Source organism: Saccopteryx leptura, unplaced genomic scaffold, assembly GCF_036850995.1.
Source record: "Saccopteryx leptura isolate mSacLep1 unplaced genomic scaffold, mSacLep1_pri_phased_curated manual_scaffold_57, whole genome shotgun sequence".
Classification (NCBI taxonomy): Eukaryota; Metazoa; Chordata; class Mammalia; order Chiroptera; family Emballonuridae; genus Saccopteryx; species Saccopteryx leptura.
Genome location: NW_027095739.1, coordinates 186,249 through 210,729, shown reverse-complemented (window position 1 = coordinate 210,729; position 24,481 = coordinate 186,249). Strand labels below are relative to the sequence as shown.

At 43.9% G+C, this 24,481-nt stretch overlaps 1 long non-coding RNA gene across 1 annotated transcript in view; it reads left to right on the top strand.

Moving 5' to 3' along the window:
- The first annotated feature begins 12,070 nt into the window (after positions 1–12,070).
- LOC136387063 (uncharacterized) overlaps positions 12,071–24,481 on the top strand; it is a 165,840-nt gene continuing 153,429 nt past the window's right edge. The window contains exon 1 of the long non-coding RNA XR_010748068.1: positions 12,071–12,139. This is a non-coding gene — a long non-coding RNA (uncharacterized lncRNA). The remainder of the gene's footprint in view (positions 12,140–24,481) is intronic.

Genomic DNA, 24,481 nt, shown 5'->3' with positions numbered 1-24,481 from the left:
TATGTGCCTTGCCCAGGCAAGCCCAGGGTTCGAACCGGTGACCTCAGTGTTCCAGGTCGACGCTTTATCCCACTTCGTCACTATAGGTCAGGCTTGAATGGTCATTTAAAAAATATGTTTAATGAGTTATTTATATTTTCATCCAAAAATACTTTTTTCTGACTACTAAGTGTCAGCACTCTCCACGGTTTGGGTTCCAGAGCCAGGAAACCTGATTGTAAATGTCATGACATCCAGTGGGTTTTAGTCTGATTCAGTGTTAGAGACACTGATTTGATTTCATTTGTAAATCATATAGGTGAACACATGGAGTTCTAACAACAATGAGTATAGAAGTCTGAAGTTGAAATGCAAGAGTTTGACTAGAAAGGTGTATATAATTGATTATAGTTCATGAACACCATTGAGACTACATGCGTGAATTAGGTCTCTGGGAAAAGTAAATATTAATATTCATAAAAGCAATTAGAATGATATCCACCATAGCAGATCCCACAGGAGGATGTGTAGAATATTAAAAGTGATTGACTGTGAGTAGTTAGTGGGCTGAGGCAGGAATTCTGGAACTCTGTGTCATTTTCCTTGTCACTGTCCTTGCCACTCCCACCTGTCTGCACCTCCTAGACCCAGCAGCACCGTGCAGCCCACCCTGACCTGTGTGGAGACCTGTTCCCCTGGTGTCCAATCTAGGGCTCTGGGTTCCAGTTGCATCTGGGTGGGTGTCCTTGCTCAGCTTCCTCAGGGCAAAGGGGCACAGAGAAGCAGTTCTCTCTAAATAATACAGATCTGTTTGGGGAAAATTTACTGGGCATTTGTATTCATGGATCCTGCTTACTTAAGTTTAAAGATAAGGATAACAAATGAAGAGGGTTATGGACACCTGTCTTCTAGGAGGGAATTGAAATGTGATGGGTGGGGTCTGGTTTCCCAGTCACCACCCCCTTGCACAGAAAGGGTTTATAGGGGTGTCAATATAGTCTCCCTTTCTCTCACTGGGTGCAGGTCACACTGCTTCTGGGTCATTAGTCACCTAATGGACCTTCTAAGGATAATGATCTAAACACTAGAGGAGCACAGGATGACTTCATGCTGAGTGAATATATTTGAAGTAAGGAGTGAGGTGTGGGCAAACCTGCAGCACAGTAAGGAGCCCCTGAATGATGAAAAGTCCCTACCCATTGGGGGTGGGTGATGTGTAAGGAGGGGCTGAAGACCAGAGTCTCAGTCTCTCTCTGCTCAGCTCCTGCCTCTCCTTCCCAGTTACAAGTGAGTCTGCACTCTCAGACAGCAGGGGGCGCTGTGGGCTTGTCCCAGAGGGAGGGCTGAGGGGGTTCAGTTGGGAAACAAGCCTTAGGGCCCTAACCTTTTTTCTCTGCTCTGTGCTCACTGGGACCAGCAGCTGTGACTTCCCAGTGCCCAAAAGATGCTCCTCATACTCAGCTTTCAGCAAATTATAGCCTGGAAACACCCAAGAGAGGTAAAAAAAAAATTTTTTTTTCTAATAAATAAATTTTTATTTTAATGGGTGACATCAATAAATCAGGGTACATATATTCAAAGAAATATTTTCAGGTTATCTTGTCATTTAGTTCTGTTGCATACCGATCACCCAAAGAGAGATCGTCCTCCGTCACCCTCTATCCAGTTTTCTTTGTACCCCTCCCCCTCCCCCTCCCCCTCTCCCTTGCCCTCCTTCCCTCTCCCCACCCCCTGTAACCACCACACTCCTGTCCATGTCTCTTAGTCTCGCTTTATGTCCCACCAATGTATGAAATCCTGCAGTTCTTGTTTTTTTTCTCTCTCACTTATTTCACTCCGCATAATGTTATCAAGATTCCACCATTCTGCTGTAAGTGATCCGATGTCATCATTTCTTCTAGCTGAATAGTATACCATGGTGTATATGTGTCCCATCTTCTCTATCCAGTCTTCTATTTTTTTTACAGTGATTAAAAGCCTTTAAGCAAACTCTTGGCCAATACAGCAAGAATCCATAAAAGAGTAGTGTCCTTAACATGTTCACCAAGTCCAAGTTGGCCCCATCACCATGCCAAATCCCTGAAAAATGCAACCCAACCACAGTTCAGTCTGTTAGGAGCTGTCACAGGGAGCAGGAGTCCAGGAAAAGTCCACATCCAGGAAAAGTCCTCATGGCACTGGAATTGTTGTCACCATTCTATACTTTGCAGCTCATGTCCAAGTCCCAACGATTGCTGCTTCTAGCTGGTAATGGTTCAGGTAGACTGGAAAGAGAGGTAAAAATTTGCATGAGGGTTCCTCCCTGCCCTCCCCTGAGGAAACAAGATAAGAGAGACTGTGTGCAGTTCTCTCACATGTGGGGCTCAGAAGCAGAGTGTGGGCATCTCCACCATGGCCTGGACCCCTCTCCTCCTCGCCCTCCTCGCTCACTGCTCAGGTGATGGACTGAGGGTGGGGTGGGAGTGATGATGGGGGACACATTTTTAAATTATTTATTGAGAACAAGCTGTGAGAAATAACCCCAGTCTCACATCTCTGTGTCTCTACAACTCTGTTGCAGGGTCCTGGGCGCAGTCTGGGCTGAGGCAGGAAGCCTCGGTGTCAGGGTCTGTGGGACAGAAGGTCACTCTCTCCTGCACTGGGAGCAGCAACAATGTCGGAAGATATGCTACAGCCTGGTACCAACAGCTCCCTGGTGCCGCCCCCAAAACTGTGATGATTGGAAGCTCTAGGCCCTCGGGGATCCCAGATAGGTTTTCTGGCTCCAAATCCGGAAACACAGCCTCTCTGACCATCACCGGCCTCCAGCCTGAGGACGAGGCCGACTATTACTGCTCAGCATACGATGGTACTACTGGTGCTACCACAGTGATTCAGACCCATGTGAAACTCAGACCAAAACCTGCCCCTGTTCCTCGTGATCTCTCCTGAGACTGTGATAAACAACAGAGAGGGTGACTGTAGCAGGTGGAGAGTGTCAGAGGCCCACTTTACAAGTACAGATGAACTTTAAAGGGGCAGTGATGCTCACATGCTATTTTTAACAGGTTTGTGAAATTACAAGATACATATGTTAAAGTTATTTGTTTAAAGCATATATTTAATTGTAATGAATATAGTTACTGCATTTTTCACTATTGCCAAAGTATAATTTTAGAACATTTCATTGTCCCTCAAAGAAATTTCCACCCATTTGCAAATCAATCCTCGTTCACTCTGCTCAGTCCTGGGTAACTGCTGATCCTCTTCTCCTCTGTATAGATTTCCCTCGTGAGGACATTTCATTAGGTCAGATGCAAAGGGTTGGGGGGATTTTATGACTATTCTATTTTACTTAATTGGTTTTTTTTTTCTGTATTTTTCTAAAGCTGGAAATGGGGAGAGACAGACAGACTCCTGCATGCACCCGACCGAGATCCACCCGGCACGCCCACCAGGGGGCGACGCTCTGCCCACCAGGGGGCGATGCTCTGCCCCTCCAGGGCGTCGCTCTGTCGCGACCAGAGCCACTCTAGGGCCTGGGGCAGAGGCCAAGGAGCCATCTCCAGCGCCCGGGGCATCTTTGCTCCAATGGAGCCTCGCTGCGAGAGGGGAAGAGAGAGACAGAGAGGAAGGAGAGGGGGAGGGGTGGAGAAGCAGATGGGCGCTTCTCCTGTGTACCCTGGCCCGGAATCAAACCCCGGACTTCTGCATGCCAGGCCAACGCTCTACCACTGAGCCAACCGGCCAGGGCCTACTTAATTGGTTTGTGTCTTGTTTTTTATATCCATCAATGTTGTGATATGGTGAGTCGTTCATTTTTATGGCCATGTAACACTGCATTGTATGAACAGAGTTCAGTTTGCCCATCCATCCATCTGCCCATCCACTCACTGACATTGGGTTGTTTTCTGTTTGTTTGTTTTGGTTTGGGTTTGGGTTAGACAGACAGACAGACAGAAAGGGAGCGAGATGAGAAGCTTCAACACATAGTTGCAGCACTTTAGTTGTTCATTGATTGCTTCTCATACTTGCCTTGAACAGGGGGTTCTAGCTGAGCCAGTGACCCCTTTGTCAAGCCAGTGATCTGTCCTTAAGATAGCAACCTTGGGATTCAGTCCAGGGACCTTTGGGCTCAAGACAAGGACCATGGGGTTATGTTTATGATCCTGTGCTCAGGCCAGCAACCTTTGGGTTTTGACCGTGAGTCCTCAGACTCCTAGGCCGACGTTTCATTCACTATGTCCCACCACGTCATGCGACATTGGATCCATTGTCATCTTTTGACAGTTGTGCATAGTGCTGCTTGAAACATGCATGCATTTTCTTGGGACATTTGTGTGCAAGTTTTGTTTTTTATTTAATTTTGCAAATTGAGGTTTTCAATTGTTGGATCAAAATATAAGATTGGGATTTATGTGTCATTATGGTAATGGCACATTATATTTTTTGAGGAACTATAAGGTATTTTTCAATATGACTGCACAGAATAAATTTCTACCAACAATGTATAAAGATTACATTTCCACCATGCCTTCACGAACAATAGATATTACTTTTCATTTTGATCACAGCCCTTCTTGTCTGGGTGGAATGATATCTCACTACAGGGTGACTTGCATTGTCCCTCATGGTCAAGGATGTTAGCCTGTCATGTGCTATATCATTGTCCTCCTGTGATAAAAAAAAAGGAGGCTCTGTGGGAGCCCATGGATCACTGACTTTACGAATCTATAAACTGAATGCTGAGATCACACACTCAGCCTGTGCTCAGCTCTACACAGCAGAAAATTTGTGTTCAGAAATATAATTGCTCTCAGAGACAATGGAACGAGTAGTATGAGGCCACAATTCCATGGGATGACCAGAGACAGGGATGTACTATGGACACGAGCTGGGATGGGCATGCTTCTTCTCTGGAACTGTTGTAAAGTCTGGCTTCTGACCGTGTTTGTCCCTTCGTCACTGATCCAGGAGAACCCCCGGCCACTGTGCATCTTCTGAGGGCTCAGCTGAGGTCCTTCCACTAGGAAACACAGCCCAAAGGGAGCCTGACTGTGGCCCCTTCTTACACAGCGCCGTTTTCACCGTCCTCACGGCCCACACGCACTCTGACAGCCACATGACGAAGATTGCATGAGGACGTTCTAGGACATAATTAAAATTTCAAAAATTGTGATGGGGGGAAGACCCGTAATTGTGAGAAAATCAATTTGTGTTGATTAAGCCTCTAGTAGTCTTTCCTTGTTATGGAAACCCAAGTTGACTAACACGGAGGTACGCAGCTTGGATGTGGATCAGGGCAGCCTGGCGTCCCTGTTGTAACCACCAAGCTTCACCCGTAGGTACTGAAGGCATCTTAGCACCTTATTGAGACTTTCTCCTGTGGTCATCTGAGAATAGCAACTTACTCTATAATTTAATGTATGGCCATGCATCACGGGAAATAATTTCTAAGACTGTCAGGGTTTATGTCCCTCACTTCAGGAAACAGAAACCTGACCCATTAGGATTAGCCTGCATCCGTGACTACCCGCATTTCCACAACACCCAGGGGTCAGCAGAAAAATGTGAACTGACCAGTGTTGTTAGTAAGTTTTATAAAATTAAGAGGTTTTTGACAAGTTTGCTCACTGCGTTGTCCTGAGTACCTTAAGCAGTGTCTGGCACGTGGGAGAGTCACATTAAGTACACTTTAAATGAATAATGGCAGCAATATTATTTTCCTGAGCCTGTGATTTTCAACCAGTGTGCTGCAAGAACATCTAAAACATGCACTGACTATTGAGTCAGGAGTATTGACCCCTTTTCCCTCAGACTGTCAAACAATAAAAATGACAACGGTCGATGCAACAATGGCTGTGCAGTGTGAATGAATCAAAATTATACCTTTTTTTATTCATCAGAGCAGCCAGAAATATATCTTTTGGTGTGTTGCAGCATTTTAGTACTTAGTTTTTCAGTGCTGTGTGACGGGAAAGGAAACAGAGAGGGGCCAGTGCACACCTTTGCATACATGGCCGAGAACACAAGTGTCTTTTCCAGTGATCTCACAATAGTCTGGTTATAAGAAGGAGAAAGTCCCCTTCTGGGGTAGTGGGTCTCTAACGCCTCTCTCATACCTGCTGATCTCCCTCAGTAATGGTTCCTAACCTCAGTTCATGGGCTCTTCCAGGAAGCCATGTTGGGTAGAATGGACCAGCACTGCTTTATCTGCATTGTGTTTAGATTTGTAAGCCTGCATTCTGTTTCTGGTTTCCTGTTTACCATGGTGATATGGAGCATCTTTTTTTTTTTTTAAACACAAATACAGTTAAATAAACAAGGTTTATTTAAAGAAAGTTGTTAAATGAATACGAGTTCAGGTGACATCTGGAAATGGAAGAAGTAATGGCTTGACCGTGGTTAGCATTGGACAAACAGCTCTATAACGGGGAGAGGAGAGTGGGGATCTATGGGGTGGGTCTAAGTTGCTCTACATGCTCCATTTCTCACAAAAGGCATCTGAGAATGTTTCCTTTCTTTTCTTTTTTTAAAATAATTTTTAGTGAATTTATTGGGTGACATTGGTGAGCAAAAGTATGTAGATTTCAAGTGCCCATTTCTATAACACAGCATCTGTACACTGTGTTGTGTGTTCACCATCCAAAGTCAAGTCTCTTTCCATCATCACTGGCCCCCCTGAGGCTCTTCTTCCCTCATCCATCCTTCCCTCCTGAAGTCAGTACACTGACCACATCAGATGTTCCCAGGACACAGGGTATCAGGAACTCTCATTTATGCTCCAGTAAATCAAATGCCACTGTCACTGTGGGAGACACTTTACCAGTTTCTTACAAAGCTAAACCTACTCTTCTGTGATACATACAGTACAGATATTGCACACCTAGGTATTTCCTGAAATAAGCCACTCTTGTCCAGGTGGAGTCTACCAACTCCATGCCTGCCCTTGCTCCTGGCCTATGATTTGATTCTCATTCTTTGAACCCTGACACCCGAAAGAAGCTGGGTGTTATTTTTTTCTGAGATGACATTCTGAGGAGCTCCTGACCTCCAGGCCCTGGGAGCTCCTCTCCAGAAAGGGCGTGGCTCTGAGGCCTGTCTCCTGCTCACGTCCTCTACTTTAACCCTATGGTCCGTTCTTCTTTCCCTGTGGGTTCTCCTGTTGGAAGGATATAAAATAAATATTACTTGATATGGACCTGAACCTTATTAATCCAATCCCCATTAAATCCATAGAGCTCTTAACAAATGAACTTGAGCCTGGTAATGTAGATTGGAGAACAAACAGAAAATAAATAAATCTCACAATGGAGACAGAATCTCTAAAATGGGTACAGTTCCTAGCATAATAATATTTAAATTAATTTTTCTACTGAGAAATTGCACAAATGGACAAAACTATTTTAAATTCCTCAATAGTTAGAAGAAAGGAAGTCTTGTCAGTATGACATTTAAGGGGAATGAGAACCTGCAGAAGCATCAAGAACACAGACATTTGTTCCCTTATGGTGCTATGTTCTCATGGCAAAGGACACATAAAAAAAAAGTCAGGACACATCCATGGGTCCTGGGAACCTAAAAGAATTCCTCACGACAACAACAACAAACAAGAGCAATAATAACTATATATTACAACCTGTAAGGATCATCCAAGTGAAATTATTGCCAGGAATGAACTATTGAGATTAATGGATAACTTTCAGACTAAGCCTTGGCTCAGTGTGGTAATGGCCCTGGTTGGATAGCTGGGTTAGTTAGAGCATTGTCCAGATATGCAAGGGTGTGTGCTTAATCCCTAGTCAGGGCACATACAGGAACAGATTGATGTTTCTGTCTCTTACTCTTGTCATTCTTCTCTCTCTAAAATAAATAATGAAAAATGTCCATGAGCAAAAAAAGAAAAAAAAAAAAAGCAATCACGGACTAGTAATGAGTGAGGGGTCACGCAGAAGTAAACAGAAGCATCAGGTAATCCTTTAATTTCTGGTAACAGCATTTTATGGAGTGGCATAGACATCATTCATGACCTTGAAAAATTAATGGCTCAACCCTAACATCACAGAGGGGATCTGCTCCTTCTACTGCCCTGGGTAGTGAGTGACATTGGAAAGATTCAACTACAAAACCAGAGCTCTTCCAGGAGAACTGGGTGGTATGAAATGGGCTGCAGGATGTGCATTCTGTAACCAGCAGGGGGCGTCGGTGGACTGTGCCTGGGAGCTCAGGGTTGTGGGCCAGGCAGGCTAGGAATGTTCTCTACTGGCTCTTGCCCACTTGGGCAGGCAGTGTCCTCACTGAGGTGTGACTTGTCTGCACCTGTGGGCCCAAGATAGGCACATGAGCTGTCGGTTCTGACTCAAACTTACCTCATATCTCAGCCCCTCCCCACATGATTTCAATTGCACAGGCCTGATTTACAGCTCATAATAGAGAGAAAACAACATAACAAAAGTATATATATATTTGCAGAACAGGGCCTACAGTGCTATGTGTACACAGGACAGCAGACCTTGAAGTATGGATTTTTTTTAATGCCAACCATTAAGCCTCAGCAAACAGAATTCTGGGGGTTCATGAGCATGGTTGATATTTCCTCTTACCTTGTTTCTCCCTGAACAGAGTCTCCTTTACAGGAAAGAGATGGAATAGAAGGAGTAGGCGTTTGTACTCTTTAGCGCCATCATGTGGCACCGGTGCTCATCACCCAGGATGTCTGCCTCCGTCTAACCAGCTTCGGGGGCCGGGTCAGATGCTTCTGGCTCTGCCATCCACAGTGTCAAAGTCTTTGTTTACATGTTTTGGAAAGTATTTACTAAAATGTATCCTAAACTCATTCTCTCCTTCTAACAAATCAAAGGATCCCAACCCAACAGGGACAGTATCAGGATTGAAGATTAGAAGCCAGTCTCAGAGAGGACAGGACGGGCTAGGACCTGAAAGCAGAGTGGGACAGTGTGTGACAATCCTGAGGTTGCTCCAACCAACTGGCAGCTCCCTCAGGGCCACCTGGAAGCTTGGCCATCAGTGTGCTCACTGGGTAAGCTGTCCCGCCAGGACCCATGCTGATCAATAGCCACGTGCCTCTACCCTTGGTTCACCTGCTTCTCCTCTTTCCCCTTCTGGTCTGCGAGGACCCCGGCCACAAAGTCCAGGAACAGACAGTGTGGAGATGGCAGATACACGTCGTCAGAGGCTCTATCTCTTAGGTCTCAATTGGCCATTTACCAGCATCAGCCGCAAATGACCTCCCCCTTTCTCTTTCATTTGCACCGGCCCTGACCCCTGACATGAGTGAGCGCTCTTCCCCCTTTGCTGGGAGAATCACCTGACTCTCCCACTGATCCCAATTCACATAGCTCAGATTTGTTCAGGCTACTGGGGACAGCTCCCTCTGTATCCTCAACTTGCGCTCAGGCACTGCTGCCATTAGTGTGTTCATGTGTCACCCGTTACCTTTTACCACACATACGTGGGGTGCCTGGCACAGCAGACATGTTAGGAGCTGCAGTGGTATAGTGGAGAGAGATTGAGAATTTGAAAACAAAATTACATTTTTCCATTGAGATAAAAGGCCAAATGTTAAAGCATCCCTGTGCCCATGGAGACTTAGAAAAGTTCTTTCTCCCCTCACTCTCTTAGATGTAGAAAAGACTCCTGTGAGCACACCCCTCTGCCTGGTGTGCTCAGGGACATCAAGTGGCTGGAGGATGTGCCCGGTGGCCAGTAGGGGGAGCAATGCCAGACTGCAGGTGATCCACTCAGGGGCTCTAGGGCAGTTGGATACACTCTGTGCTCATTGATGGGTGATTTTCCTGGCCTTGTGAAATCCTCAGCACACTATGAGGTCCAGGGTGTGGCTCTCTCAGCAGATGGTTTTAAATTGCTGTCATCTACTTGTTCTCTGTGGGATCTTTGGCCAAATCTTATACATGTTGGAGCTGATAGACAATAAGGACCCAGAATGCATTTCTGAGGAGAACGTGGGCTGCTGGGAAAGTCTGTGTAGAAAATAAGAATGAACCCTGGCCGGTTGGCTCAGCGGTAGAGCGTCAGCCTAGCGTGTGGAGGACCCCGGTTCGATTCCTGGCCAGGGCACACAGGAGAAGTGCCCATTTGCTTCTCCACCCCTCTGCCGCGCTTTCCTCTCTGTCTCTCTCTTCCCCTCCCGCAGCCAAGGCTCCATTGGAGCAAAGATGGCCCGGGCGCTGGGGATGGCTCCTTGGTCTCTGCCTCAGGCGCTAGAGTGGCTCTGGTCGCAACATGGCGACGCCCAGGATGGGCAGAGCATCGCCCCCTGGTGGGCAGAGCGTCGCCCCTGGTGGGCGTGCCGGGTGGATCCCGGTCGGGCGCATGCGGGAGTCTGTCTGACTGTCTCTCCCTGTTTCCAGCTTCAGAAAAATAAAAAAAAATAATAATAAGAATGAGCTTATTGTTGGATTTCCCCTGTGGGACTCAGGACACAGAGCTTCGAGCTGTCTCTCCATGTTTGTCAGACTTAGGGAAAGGAGCACTGGGGCTCGGACAGGGTCTGACCTCCCAGGTCCATGCAGAGCAGATCCTGTGACAACAGACTCACATCCTTCTGTGTCAGCATGTTGATCCCTTGGGCAGAAGCTTCCCACTGTTTGCACCAGGAGCCTCTACAGAGCAGGGATTCTGGTTTGGGGACAGAAGTCCCATAAATGTGATGCAGTCTGAGTGAACAGCTTCGGACTGGGACAATTCCTCAGGTCTCTCAACATGCTCTTCCTCCCTGGGAAGAGGCCGAAGTCACCGTTCGCTCCTCTTGTTCCACTCGTTATGCCTATGTCACCCAATCTTACCAATACTTGTCACAAGAAGGTTTCTGCTGTCGCTTTTGCACCAACACCAAACTGGCTAAGGCCATACCTTCTATTTGATTTTCAAGAATGTATACCTGGCTGTTATTCTTAAAGCTGAGACCTAAATATAGGTTTATCTTGTTTAATTTCATTGTTAATACTTGCATAATAATGGAGATAAAGGTCACCTTAGCCTGCTCCTGATATTTGTGGAAGTGCCACTTCCCCATTTGATTAACTAAGATGCTGCATTTAGCACAAAGTTATGCTTGTGTGTGAGAGAGTGTTTATTACCACTTTATAAATGCATATGTTTGCCTCTTCATATGGCTTTTTAGAGTCGGTGTTAATTTGCTCAAAGGCTTTTTTTGCATCAACAGAGACAGTATGATCATATTTATTGCTGCATTAATAAGTTGTGTTATATAAAACATTTCTTAATATGACACAAAACTTGCATTATTGTAATAAATGATGCTTCATAACAGTGTATAACATTATTTATCTGATACTGAGATATCAGTTAATATTTTTAAAATATTTTGTAGAAATATTCTATGTTATTGGACTATTAATTTCTCTTTTTGTGTAATTTATAAGTAAAGTGACTCTATCAATATTGTAACAAAAGCTATGACATCCTACCTACTTTTCAATATGATGGCAAATATGAAATGATTAATCTGGACCCTCTGATTTCTGAAGGCTTGGTCAAATTTCTCAGCGAACTGTCTGCATCTTACACTGTTCAGTAGAGTAGTTTCATTACATTTAAAATTTTTCTACTAATTTTTTTTTTACTTTATTTCATCCAAAGCAAAATTTCTATCTTCCAAAAAAAGTATGGATTTTATCTATTTTTAATAGATGTTATCTCTTAATTTTTATAAATTTTACATTTTTAGATTTTTCCAGGTGGGAGTACTGTGGGGCAGACCTGTGACCCCTACAGAGTTGCTCACCGAGGACCATTCACTTGAAAAAATTTGGGGCTCACAGAATAGGCCCTGTGATCACTGATGGAGACTCAACAGCTGTGTCCTCTTTGTCCTGGCAGAGTCCACTGAGCAGAGGCGTTTGTGTGGTCTCAGCAGGTGCTTCCTCCCAGGGATCTCCCAAGGGGTGAGGTCAACCTCCATCCTTCTCAGTCTGAGGTGTGAGCTGAGCTCAGCATCAGGGCTCAGGGAGGGGTTGGCGGTCATTGAGGGACACACATTTGTATGGACAGCCCCTCCTCTAGCAGAGGGGGGAGAAGAAAATGAGGCTTGGGACAGCCCAGTCCCACTGTGGGGTCAGGGCTGTGAGCACCATGGCCTGGACCCCTCTCCTCCTCGTGCTCCTCTCTCACTGCACAGGTGGGGACAGGCCTCACAGACCCAGAGCAGCTGTCCATCCTGGATCAGCCACTTTTCTTCAGACCCTAAGGTACATTACCTTGGTCCTTGTCTGATGTGCCATTTTGTGTTTGCAGGTTACCTGTCCCAGCCTGTGCTGACTCATCCACCCTCCCTCTCTGCATCTCCTGGAGCATCAGCCAGACTCACCTGCACCCTGAGCAGTGGCTTTGATGTTGGTGGGTACAGGATATACTGGCACAAGCAGAAACCTGGCAGCCTTCCTTGGTATCTTCTGAGTTTCAAGTCAGACTCAGATAAGCACCAGGGCTCCGAGGTCCTCAGCCACTTCTCTGGATCCAAAAACACCTCTTCCAATCGGGGGCTCCTGCTCATCTCTGGGATCCAGCCTGAGGATGAGGCAGACTATTACTGTGATATATGAGACGATGATAGTAAGAGTTACACACTGCTCCAGAGTCATAAAGAAGTGAGACTAAAAGCATGCAATGCTCTCCCTGCTTGTGGTTGTTAAGTTTGTTCAGCCTGGGACCAAGGGTAATTCAGGGTGAAATCTATTGTCACCTCTTCAGTCAACCTCTTTGCAATGTTCATTCATTTATTGCTAACACTTTCTCACCCTGATCATGTGCACACAGACATCACCAGGTCTTAGGGCTGTGCTCCTCCCCTTGGGGTTGATGGGTTAGGAAGGAGGTGTCTTACGTTACTCATGCTCAACATAGGGTCAAAGTCTGACTCACCACTGTGGATGGTCTGAGTGATTCTGGTCAGTCACTATGTCAATCTTTTCACTCACTCATCTCCCAGGGACCAGCTCCAAAGGTTATGTCACCTCTCTTCTACATATGCTCATTGTGACCCATCTGTGGGGACTATCATTCTCCTCCTGAGGCTAAAAGAAAGTAGGTCTGTAGCTCAAAGGTTGCTGAGAAAATAGTCTTTTCAAGAATGAGATGTGACTATGTGTGACCTCCTTCTGCACAAGGAACACCAGTGTCAGCTTCCTCACACCCATGCAGGTTCTATAAGGGTCCCCTCTCTTCTCCATCTCACTGTGATCTGAAGTTTTGTCAAGATGTTGAGGAGAGACCTGAAGATGGCAGTGGAGTAGGAACATGCACAGACTCCCAGCTCTCACCACGAAACTGGAATAAAAATCAACTTAGGAACAATCAGCATGAAAAACCAACTCTGGACTACAAGAACAGCTCTCAAAAACCAAGGAGCAAAGAAGAAGCCACAACAAACATGGTAGGGAGCACCTGAATCTCCCCTGCTTACAGGAATGGAGGGGAGACTGAGGCTGAGAGCCCAGAGGGGCTCTCACTCCTGGAAAAGGGCAGAAAATACTGCTCACAGCCACTTGCCTGGTGACCAGGGAGCAAGGTGTGTTGAAAGGACTGGCTTATCTTCCAAGAGGAAAGGGGAGAGCGAGGGACAGATGGTGAGGAGCAGAGGAATGCAGGGGACGACCTAAAAAAGCTGACTCATCAGGTACTGGAGGCGGCCATAGGTGGGGGAAGGACTGATCCTTTCACGAAAAAAAACTTAACTGCTTCCAGATCACAGATCTCCAGACATCTCTCTAGCTCCAATCAGCACAATAAGACACAGCTGAAAACAAGAAGTGGGGAAGAGGGGCAGTAAATCAGGTTTCCCTGGAGATCTGAGATACACCTCCTCTTACTGAAGCTGAGAAAACACCCTGCCCTGAGAGAGATTAGTTGGTGGAAGAGGCCTTCAGAGTCTCAGGTTACACCCATCACATTCTTGGATAAAGTTTAAAGGAAGCCCCCTGCTGAGATCAGTAAACAAAACTATCACCTGTTAAGAAAACAAACAAATCAAGACTTCAAAGCAGCCCCAAACAAAAAGTGGATTACAAATAATAGCTGATGCCAACCCAAGAAGACCTAGAAATAACACAATTGAAAATTGGAGGCAGACAATACCAAGCCTAAATTCAACCAACTCTACAAGCAAAACTCCCAAACACAGAAATGAGAAGACAAAGAAGTGCAATCCAAATGAAACCACAAAAGAAACCTTCAGGAGTTGAACTGAGTGATATGGAAATAACCAAACTTCTGGATGTGGAGTTCAAAATAATAATTGTAAGGATGCTTAGGGACCTTAGAACAACAATGGATGGTCATTACAAACACCTAAATAAAGAAATAGCAAGTATAAAAAAGGATATTAAAATATTAAAAAAGAATCAGTTGGAGATGACAAACACAATATCAGAAACGAAGACCACAATGGAAGGAATTAAAAACAGGATGGATAGAGCTGAGGATTGAATCAGTGAGGTGGAGGATAACTTGAATGAAGGCAAGAAAGCAGAGAAGAAAAAAGGAAAAGAGACTCAAAAAGTCTGAGGAAACTCTTAGAGAGCTCTGTGACAACATGAAGAGAAGTAACATCTGCATCATAGGGGTTCCTGAAGAAGAAGAGAAAGAACAAGGGATAGAGACTTTGTTTAATCAAATCGTAGCTGAAAACTTCCCTAAATTAATGCAGGAGAAACTCTTACAAGTTCAAGAAGCACAGAGAACTCCATTAAAGAGAAACCCGAAGAAACCTACACCAACACACATCATAATTAAAATACCAAAGCTAAGTGATAAAGAGAAAATATTAAAAGCTCCTAGAGAAAAAAAGCTATCAACTACAAAGGAGCCCCCATAAGGATGACATCCAATTTCTCAACAGAAACACTTGAGGCCAGAAGGGAATGGCAAGAAATATTCAAAGTAATGCAGAACAAGAACCTACAACCAAGACTACTTTATCCAGCAAGGCTATCATTTAAAATTGAAGGAGAAATAAAAAGCTTCCCAGACAAAAAGAAACTCAAGGAATTCATTACAACCATACTAATGCTGCAGGAAATGTTTAGGGGCATGGTGTAAAGAGATCAAAGTGGGAAAAGAACATAGCAAAAGAGGAATACAGCTTTAAAGAATAAAATGGCAATAAACAACTACATATCAATAATAACCTTAAATGTAAGTGAATTAAATGATCCAATCAAAAGACATAGGGTAGCTGCATGGATAAGAAAACAGGACTCGTACATATGCTGTCTACAAGAGACACACCTTAAAACAAAAGATGCATATAGACTGAAGGTAAAAGGATGGAAAAAAATATTTCATGCAAATGGAATATTTTTCTTTAAAACAAAGAATATAGTAACAGATAAAGAAGGCCACTACATAATCATAAAGGGAGCAATCCAACAGCAAGATATAACTATTATAAATATCTACGCACCTAATAGAGGAGCACCTAAATATGTAAAGCAGACATTGATGGATATAAAGAGCAAGATCAACAGGAATACTATAATAGTAGGGGATTTAAATACCCCACTAACATCACTAGATAGATCCTCAAGAAAGAAAATTAACAAAGAAACAGCAGACTTAAAGGACACAGTAGATCAACTCGATTTAATAGATATTTTCAGAACCTTTCACCCTAAAGCAGCAGAATATACATTCTTTTCAAGTGCTCATGGTACATTCTCTAGAATAGACCACATGTTAGGATACAAAAGTGGTCTCAACAAATTTAAGAAGATAGAAATCATATCAAGCACTTTCTCTGATCACAATGACATGAAACTAGAAATGAACCACAACAAAAAAGCTCAAAAATTCACAAACACATGGAAACTAAATAGCAGGTTGTTAAATAATGAATGGATTAAGAATGAGATCAAAGAAGAAATAAAAAAATTCCTAGAAATGAATGACAATGAGCATACAACAACTCAAAATTTATGGAACGCAGCAAAAGCAGTGCTGAGAGAGTAGTTCATAGCACTACAGGCACACTTTAATAAACTAGAAAAAGCTCAAATAAACAACTTAACCCTGCATCTAAAAGAACTAGAGAAAGAACAGCAAGTATAGCCCAAATGTAGTAGAAGGAAGGAAATAATAAAGATCAGAGCAAAAATAAATGACATAGAGGCTAAAGAAACAATACAGAGGATCAATAAATCTAGAAGCAGTTTCTTTGAAAAGGTAAACAAGATCAATGAACCTTTAACTAGACTCACCAAGAGGAAAAGAGAAAGGGCTCAAATAAATAAAATTAGAAGTGAGAGTGAAGAAATAACCACTGACACAAGAGAAATACAAAATATTGTAAGAAAATACTATGAAGAACTGTATGCCAAAAAACTAGACAACCTAGATAAAATGGACAAATTTCTTGAAACATACAATCTACCAAAAATCAATCTGGAAGAATCAGAAAACCTAAAAAGACTGATTACACCAAATGAAAATCAAAACAGTTATCAAAAAATTCCCAAAAAAGAAAAGTCCTGGGCCTGATGGCTTCACAAGTAAATTCTACTAAATATTCAAAGAAGAACTGATTCCTATCCTTCTCAAGCTATTTCAAAAAATTGAAGAGGAAGGAAGACTTCCAAGCTCCTTTTATGAGGTGAGCATAATACTGATTCCAAAACCAGGCAAAGACAACACATAGAAAATAAATTATAGGCCAATATCCCTGATGAATATAGATGCTAAAATCCTCAACAAAGTATTAGCAAACCGGATCCAACAATATATGGAAAAAATCATACACCATGATCAAGTTAGATTTACTCTGGGGAGGCAAGGCTGGTACAATATCCACAAATCAATCAATGTGATCCATCACAAAGCAAAAGGAAGAAAAAAAACCACATGATAATTTCAATAGATGCAGAAAAAGCATTTAATAAAATCCAGCATCCGTTCATGATCAAAACTCTCAGCAAAGTGGGAATACAGGGAACATACTTCAACATGATAAAAGCCATCTATGACAAACCCACAGCCAACATTATACTCAATGGGCAAAAATTAAAAGCAATCCCCTTAAAATCAGGAACAAGGCAGGGGTGCCCCTTTCACCACTCTTATTCAACATAGTGCTGGAAGTCCTAGCCACAGCAATCAGACAAGAAGAAGAAATAAAAGGCATTCAAGTTTGAAAAAAAAGAAGTAAAACTATCATTATTTGCAGATGATATGATACTGTATATAGAAAACCCTAAAGTCTCAGTCATAAAACTACTGGACCTGATAAATGAATTCAGCAAAGTAACAGGATATAAAATTAATACACAGAAATCAGAGGCATTTTTATATGCCAACAATGAACAATCAGAAAAAGAAATTAAGGAAACAATCCCCTTCAGTATTACAACCAAAAAAATAAAGTACCTAGGAGTAAATTTAACCAAGGAGACTAAAGATTTGTACTCGGAAAATTATAAAACATTGATAAAAGAAATCAAGGAAGATACAAACAAGTGGAAGCACATACCCTGCTCATGGTTAGGAAGAATAAACATTATTAAAATGTCTATACAAAGCAATGTATAAATTCAATGCAATACCAATTAAAATACCAATGACATACTTCAAAGATATAGACCACATATTCCAAAAATTTATATGGAACCAAAAAAGAACATGAATAGCCTCAGCAATCTTAAAAAAGAAGAATAAAGTAGGAGGTATCATACTTCCTGATATCAAGTTATACTACAAAGCCATTGTACTCAAAACAGCCTGGTACTGGCATAAGAACAGACATATAGATGAATGGAACAGAACAGAGAACCCAGAAATAAACCCACAGCTTTATAAACTACTGATATTTGACAAAGGAGGTAAGGAAATACAATGGAATAAAGACAGCCTCTTAAATAAATAGTATTGGGAAAATTGGACAGCTACCTGCAAAAAAATGAAACTAGACCACCAAATTACACCATTCACAAAAATAAACTCAAAATGGATAAAAGACTTCAATGTAAGCCATAAAACAGGGGTCCCCAAACTACAGCCCGCGGGCCACATGCTGCCCCCTGAGGTCATTTATCCGGCCCCCGCCACACTTCTGAAAGGGACACCTCTTTCATTGGTGGTCAGCATCCATATCCTGTGGTCCTGGAGTACTGTATGTAGTAGCACGTACAGTACTACTTCCGGTGACGCGGGATGCACGCGTCACTGCTCCGGAAGCACATCATATCACTTGTTATGGCTAGCAGTGACAAATATGGAACCGGACATTGACCATCTCATTAGCCAAAAGCAGGCCCATAGTTTCCATTGAAATACTGGTCAGTTTGTTGATTTAAATTTACTTGTTCTTTATTTTAAATATTGTATTTGTCCCCGTTTTGTTTTTTTACTTTAAAATAAGATATATGCAGTGTGCATAGGGATTTGTTCATAGGTTTTTTTTTTTATAGTCTGGCCCTCCAATAGTCTTGAGGGACAGTGAACTGGACCCCTGTGTAAAAAGTTTGGGGACCCCTGCCATAAAACCATAGGCATCTTAGAAGAAAACATAGGCAGTAAGCTCTCCGACATCTCTCGGAGCAATATTTTTGCCAATTTATCTCCACGGGCAAGTGAAATAAAAGACAGGATAAACAAATGGGACTAGGTCAAACTAAAAACCTTTTGCACAGCTAAAGACAATAAGAACAGAATAAAAAGACAAACTACACAATGGGAGAACATATTTGACAATACGTCTGATAAGGGATTAATAACCAAAATTTATAAAGAACTTGTAAATCTCAACACCAGGAAGACAAAGAATCCTATCAAAAAATGGAAAAAAATGAATAGACACTTCTCCAAAGAGGACATACAGATGACCAATAGGCATATGAAAAAATGCTCAACATTATTAATCATTAGAGAAATGCAAATTAAAACCACAATGAGATATCACCTCACACCAGTCATAATGGCGCTCATCAACAAATCAACACAGAATAAGTTCTGGCGAGGATGTGGAGAAAAGGGAACCCTCCTGCACTGCTGGTGGGAATGCAGACTGGTGCAGCCTCTATGGAAAATAGTATAGAGATTCCTCAAAAAATTGAAAATCGAACTGCCTTTTGACCCAGCTATCCCACTGTTAGAAATATACCCCAAGAACACCATAAACCTACTCCAAATGGAGAAATGCAAACCCATGTTTGTGGTAGCATTGTTTACAATAGCGAAGATCTGGAAATAGCTCAAGTGTCTGACAGAGGATGAGTAGATTATAAAGCTTTGGTACATATATACTATGGAATACTACTCAGCCATAAGAAATGATGGCATCGGATCATTTACAATAACATGGATGGACCTTGATAACTTATACGGAGTGAAATAAGTAAATCAGAAAAAACTAAGAACTATATGAATCTATACATAGATGGGACATAAAATGAGACTCAGAGACATGGACAAGAATGTGATGGTAATAGGGGGGGAGGGATGGGGTAGGAAGGAGAGAGGGGTGTGGGGGAGGGGAGGGGCACAAAGAAAACCAGATAGAAGGTGACTGAAGACAATTTGACTTTGGGGGAGGGGTATACAGCATAATCAAATGTCAAAATAATCAGGAGATGTTTTCTCTCAACATATGTACCCTGATTTATCAATGTCACTGCATTAAATTCCATAAAATAAAATTAAAATTTTTTAAAAAGATAAATTAAAAAAAATTATGTCGAGGGAGCTGGGGACATTTAAAATTTTGGAACATTAGGTGATGGTGATCCACCCCACAAAGCTTTGAAGGAGGATCATGAAATTGTAGGAAGTTGTAGGGTCCCAACTCTGTAGACACTCTAGGGTCCTCTCTCCTCACTTTTCTCTCTGCACAGGTGAAGGGCTGAGGGCATTCTGGAAATGGTCATCTAGGACAGAGTCCCTGTCCCTCCTTTCCTGTCCCTAGTATCAGGTCTGTTGTCTATGTGTAGGTGACTCCTGAGTCTGTCTCAGGGTGCCCTGCCCTAAGTTGGGTTGGACTGCCATTTGGTCCCCCAAGGCCCTAATTTTCTGGGTCTCCAAGTGTCATGGACATGGATCCATCATGGCCACGTGTCTCCTCGGAGCCGCCGCTGAGTCTCCTTCTCCAGGTCTCACGTCATGGCCTCTCATCCACTATATTTACTAAAAACACATAATGTTAGGTGTGGGTTCTTGTCTGGAAAGACAACCCCACATCCATCCTGCTGCCCCTGGTCCCACACCGTCTGCTTCTCAGGAGGCTCAGGAGAGGTAGGAGGGCCATGGATTTTGCTGAAACCTTTCCTGTAATTTTCCCCAGTAAGGCCAGATGGGGGACACAACATGACATTGATGTGCTGGCTATTGCACAAGGTGCCAGATGAGGATGGTCACCCTTCCTGAATCTGAGGACTGCCTGAAATCTTACATTTGACCCCTCTGAAGAATGAGAGACAACTCAGGAATTAACAGTCATTTACCATCATCTGTCCACCCAGCAATTAGTTGCCATTATTCTTCCTTTTATTTTTATTTACATTTTTACCTATTTTGTGCATTTTAAATAAATAAAGCTAAATGTAGTCCTTTGTGAATATTTTTCTTTATTTAGTGCAGGGATCCCCAAACTTTTATCACAGGGAGCCAGTTCACCGTCCCTCAGACCGTTGGAGGGCCATACTATAAAAAAAACTATGAACAAATCCCTATGCACATGGCACATGTCTTATTTTAAAGTAAAAAAAAACAAAAAGGGAACAAATACAATATTTAAAATAAAGAACAAATAAATTTAAATCAACAAACTGACCAGTATTTTAGTGTGGGGCACCGCAGCTGCAGACCAGATGTGCATCATATGACGTGTTTCCGGAGCCGTGATGCGTGCATCCTACATCACCAGAAGTAGTACTGTATGTGAGCGACGCTGTACTTTGCTCTCTCTGACCATCAATGAAAGAGGTACTCCTTTCGAAAGTGCGGGGGGCCAGATAAATGGACTCAGGGGGCTGCATGCAGCCCGCGGGCCGTAGTTTGAAGACCCCTGATTCAGTGCTTTCACACAATAAATTTTAGATCACCATGTTGTGGACAGATATTGGCTCTAATATGAGCATACACTAACATTAGAATATAGGTCTCAAATAAATAATAAAATTTGTCGTTGTCCTATTCATCTGATTATAAGGGTGAGAAAGAGTTTCAGGAGACATGGTTGTTTTGGGTTTTTTTTTTTTCAGAGACAGAGAGAGAGTCAAAGAGAGGGATAGATAGGAACAGACAGACAGGAATGGAGAGAGATGAGAAGTATCAATCACAGCCCTGGCCGGTTGGCTCAGTGGTAGAGTGTGGGCCTAGCGTGCAGAAGTCCCAGGTTCGATTCCCGGCCAGGGCACACAGGAGAAGTGCCCATCTGCTTCTCCACCCCTCCCCCTCTCCTTCCTCTCTGTCTCTCTCTTCCCCTCCCGCAGCCAAGGCTCCATTGGAGCAAGGATGGCCTGGGCGCTGGGGATGGCTCCTTGGCCTCTGCCCCAGGCGCTGGAGTGGCTCTGGTCTCTACAGAGCGACGCCCCGGAGGGGCAGAGCATCGCCCCCTGGTGGGCAGAGCGTCCCCCCTGGTGGGCGTGCCAGGTGGATCCCGGTCGGGTGCATGCAGGTGTCTGTCTGACTGTCTCTCCCCGTTTCCAGCTTCAGAAAAAAAAAAAAAAAGAAGTATCAATCATCAGTTTTTTGTTGCGACACCTTTGTTGTTCATTGATTGTTTTCTCATATGTGCCTTGACTGTGGGGCTTCAGCAGACTGAGTAACCCATTGCTTGAGCCAGTGACCTTGGGTTCAAGCTGGCAAGCTCTGCTCAAACCAGATGAGTCCGCGCTAAAGCTGGCGACCTGGGAGTCTCAAACCCGGGTCCTCCGCATCCCAGTCAGACGCTCTATCCACTGTACACCGCCTGGTCAGGCGACACTGTTGTTTTGATGAAGACTTTGCAGCTAATTCTGGGAGATGCGTTAAAGGTAAAATGGAATGAAGAACACTGACAGGGAAGGAGGGTGTAGGACTGTTGTCATATTCCAGGGCAAGATGGCAGTGTCTAAGCTCAGGACAGAGTGATGAGGAGGAGGACACAGAAGAGTCAAGATCTATTTTTGTTGTAGAATCAGCAGAATGAGGGGTTGTTGGAGGTTTGGGTGAGGAAGGTGGGTGTCTCTAGCATGAGTCCATGTCTATGACTGGCATCAGGGAGTATGGTTACAGCACCAATGACAGCAACCCTGTAACCATGTCTTCATCCCTCATCTCCCGTGTGTTAGAGAGGGCGAATGGGCATTTTATATCTTGCCACAATTTTTTTTAAGACTTTATTTATTCAATCTTCAGAGAGGAGAGAGAGAGAGGGGAAGAGGGAGAGAGACAGAGAGAGAAAGAAGGGGGAGGAGCAGAATGCATCAACTCCCATATGTGCCTTGCCCAGGCAAGCCCAGGGTTTGAATCAGTGTCCTCAGTGTTTCAGGTCGACGCTTTATCCCACTTCGTCAACACAGGTCAGGCTTGAATGGTCATTTAAAAAATATGTTTAATGACTTATTTATATTTTCATTCAAAAATGCTTTTTTCTGACTACTAAGTGTCAGCACTCTCCACGGTTTGGGTTCCAGAGCCAGGAAACCAGATTGTAAATGTCATGACATCCAATGGGTTTTAGTCTGATTCAGTGTTAGAGACACTGATTTGATTTTGTTTGTAAATCATTCAGATGAACACATGATGTTCTAACAACAAGTATAAAAGTCTGAAGTTGAAATGCAAGATTTTGGCTAGAAAGGTGTGTATAATCATGAACGCCATTGAGACTACATGTGTGAATTAGGTCTCTGGGAAAAGTAAATATTAATATTCATAAAAGCAATTAGAATAATATCCACCAAACCAGATCCCACAGAAGGATGTGTGGAATAGCGAAAATAGTTGACGGTGAGTAGTTAGTGAGCTTAGGCAGGAATTCTGGAACTCTGTCATTTCCCTTGTCACTGTCCTTGCCACTACTGCCTGTCTGCACCCCCTAGTCCCAGCAGCACTGTGCAGCCCACCCTGACCTGTGTGGAGACCTGTTCCCCTAGTGTCCACTCTAGGGCTGTGGATTCCGGCTGCATCTGGGGCGGGTGTCCTTGATCAGCTTCCTCAGGGCAGAGGGGACACAGAGAAGCAGTTATCTCTAAATAATACAGATTTGTTCTGGAAGAATTTACTGGGCATTTGTATTCATGGATCCTGTTTATTTAAGTTTAAAGATAAGGACAACAAATGAAGGGTTATGGACACCTGTCTTCTAGGAGGGAATTGAAATGTGATGGGTGGGGTCTGGTTCCTCAGTCTCCACCCCCCTGCACAGAGAGGGTGTATAGGGGTGTCAATATCTTCTCCCTTCTCTCACTGGGAGCAGGTCACATGGCTTCTTGGTCATTAGTCACCTAATGGACCTCCTAAGATAATGATCTAAACACTAGGGGAGCACAGGATGACTTCATGCTGAGTGAATGTATTTGAAGTAAAGAGTGAGATGTGGGGACACCTGCAGCACAGTAAGGAGCCCCTGAGGGATGGGAAGTCCCTGCCCTGTGGGGGTGGGTGATGTGTAAGGAGGGGCTGAAGACCAGAGTCTCAGTCCCTCTCTGCTCAGCTCCTGCCTCTCCTTCCCAGTTACAAGTGAGTCTGCACTCTCAGACAGCAGAGGGCGCTGTGGGCTTGTCCCAGAGGGAGGGCTGAGGGGGTTCAGTTGGGAAACAAGCCCTGGGGCCCTAACCTTTGTTCTCTGCTCTGTGCTCACTGGGACCAGCAGCTGTGACCTCCCAGTGCCAAGGAGATGCTCTTCCAACCTCATCTTTCAGTAAATTATAGCCTGGGAACACCAAAGAGAGGTAATAATTTGCATGAGGGTTCCTCCCTGCCCTCCCCTGAGGGGACAAGATAAGAGAGACTGTGTGCAGTTCTCTCAGGTGTGGGGCTCAGAAGGAGAGTGTGGGCATCTCCACCATGGCCTGGACCCCTCTCCTACTTGCCTTCCTCACTCACTGCTCAGGTGACGGACTGAGGTTGGGATGGGGGTGATGATGGGGGATATATATTTAACTTATTTATTGAGAACGAGCTGTGAAAAACAAACCCAGTCTAACATCTCTGTGTCTCTACAACTCTGTTGCAGGGTCCCTGGGCGCAGTCTGGGCTCAGGCAGGAAGCCTAGGCCTCAGGGTCTGTGAGACAGAAGGTCACTCTATCTTGTTCTGGGAACAGCAACGATGTCGGAAGATATGGTGCAGCCTGGTATCAACAGTTCCCTGGTCCTGCCCCCAAAACTGTGATGCTTGGAAGCTCTTGACCTTCGGGGATTCCAGATCAGTTCTCTGGCTCGAAATCTGGCAACAGGGCCTCCCTGACCTTCACTGGCCTCCAGCCTGAGGACAAGGCTCACTATGACTGTTCAGCATGGGACTATGGCATCTACAATGACACAGTGCTCCCA